Source organism: Eufriesea mexicana, unplaced genomic scaffold (genome assembly GCF_001483705.2).
Source record: "Eufriesea mexicana isolate 0111107269 unplaced genomic scaffold, ASM148370v2 scaffold1864, whole genome shotgun sequence".
In the NCBI taxonomy this organism is placed as follows: domain Eukaryota; kingdom Metazoa; phylum Arthropoda; class Insecta; order Hymenoptera; family Apidae; genus Eufriesea; species Eufriesea mexicana.
Genome location: NW_016910005.1, coordinates 740,906 through 743,089, shown reverse-complemented (window position 1 = coordinate 743,089; position 2,184 = coordinate 740,906).

Sequence of the window (2,184 nt, the reverse complement as noted above, 5' to 3'; positions counted from 1 at the left end):
ATGTTGAGATATGCTGCGTTCGGTTAGGTTAGGTTAGGCCAAGTTATGCTAGGGTATCTACGGCTTCTGTGCTATTCAGTGCAGTGCCGCGGATTTCGGCGCTATACTGTGCTCCGATAAATTATGCTCGTTCCTGTGGAGGCCAGCATTAGTGATCTCGGCACGTCAGATTGAATTATGTTACGTTTGGTTAGGTTAGGTTATGTCAAGCTCGGTCAAGTTATCTTCAATTTTTGTGCTGTTCACTGAAATGCGTTGGATTTCTGCGCTATACTGTGCTCTGGTACGTCCTTCTTGCCTCTGTGGATGCGATCAATAGATGTCTCGTCAAGTTAGGCTTAGTTATGTTACGTTTGGACCTGTCACGTTTGGCTTGGTTAGGATATGTTGTATTAATTTTCGTGCTATGCTCTGCTATTCGGTGGATTTCTGTGACGTACTGTGCTCTACCACAATCTGCTTTGCTCCGATGAGACCAGGAGCAGTTGTCGCGGCACGTCATGTTGGGTTATGCTGCGTTTGGTTGGGTTAGATTGGATCAGGTTAGGTCAGGATATCCACGGCGTTTGTGCTATTCACAGCCATGCGGTGGATTTCTGCGCTATACTATGCTCTAGCATATTCTACTTAGCTCTGGGTTGGCCAGCAGTATTGGTATCGGCACATTAGTTTGGGATTGGCTACGTTTAATCTTGTTACGTTTTGTTAGGTTAGGAAAGGCTACTTTGACTTTAGTGATACACACCGCTATTCGGAGGACTTCTGCGGTCTAATGGGCTCTAATATACTCAGCTTGGCTCCGGGGAAGCCAGCAATAGTGGTCTCGGCACGTTAGGTTAGTTATTCTGCGTCAGATTAGCTTAGGTTAGATAAGGTTATGTCAGGATATCGTCGACTTTTGTTAAATACACTGCTACTTGTTGGCTTTCTGCGTTCTACAGCGCTCATCTATATTATACTTGGCCCTGGGGAATCCAGCAATAGTGGTTGCGGCATGTCACGTTTAGTTGTTCTACGTTTATTCATGTTATGTTGGTTTGTGCTAGGTTTGTATAGCTTTGACTGCTGTGGTATACACTTCGATTCTATCATTCCTGCACTCTATTATGCTCTGCTTGGCTCTGTTGGGACCAGCCATGCCGGCCGCGGCACGTTATGTTGTGCCAGATTGCGTTTGGTTATGTTGGGGTAAGTTGGGTTTGGTTAGGATATCCTTGATACCTGTGATCGAGACTGCTATCCTTTGGGCATCTGCACTCTACTGTGCTCTATCGTATTCTGCTTGTAGCAGTTTGCGTCAGAAGCAGTGGCCGCGACACGTTACCCTGTGTTGTGTTACGCTTGGTCAGATTATTTTGGGTAACGTTTCGTCTGCACATTTTCTTCTTTTGCGCTATACACTGCTATCGGGTAGGTTTCTGCCCTCTATTGTGCTCCAATTTGCTCTCACGGGCACTGGAGAGGCGAGCAATGGTGGTCGCAGCACTCTAGGTAGAGTTATGTTACGTATCACAATGTTACGTTCCGTTAGGTTAGGATAGGATAGCATCGACCCTAGTGCTATACACTGCTATTCGGTGTATTTCTACTGTCTACTGTGCTCCGGTATGTTCTGCTTGGCTCTGTGGTGGCCAGCAATACTTGTCTCTGCACGATAGTTTGTGATATGAAACGTTTGGTAAGGGTAAGTTAGTTATGGTTATGTTTCGATAGCTCCGATTTTTCTGCCGTACACTGCGATTCTATGGACTTCTGCGCCCTTCTCTCCTCTGATATGTTCTGCTTGGCTCTGGGGAGGCGAACAATAGTGGTCGCGTCACGTCAGTTTGAGACATGCTACGTTCGGTAGGTTAGGCTACGTTCTGTTACGTTAGGGCATCTTTGGCTTTTGTGCTGCACACAGCTACTCTATTGACTTCTGCGCTCCACAGTGCTCTATCACAATCTATTGGCTCTCGGGATGCCAGTAATAGTGGTCGAGGTTCATCAGGTTGGGTTACGATACGTTTGGCTATGCTACGTTTGGTTACGTTAGTATATTGTTGCTTACACTTCTATGCTATACACTGCTTCTCTGCGTATTTCTGTTTTGCACTGTGCTGCAATATGCTCTGGTTTGTCCTGTGGATGCCAGCCATAGTCGATTCGGGTCGTTTGGTTGAGTTAGGCTGCGTTTGGTCAGGT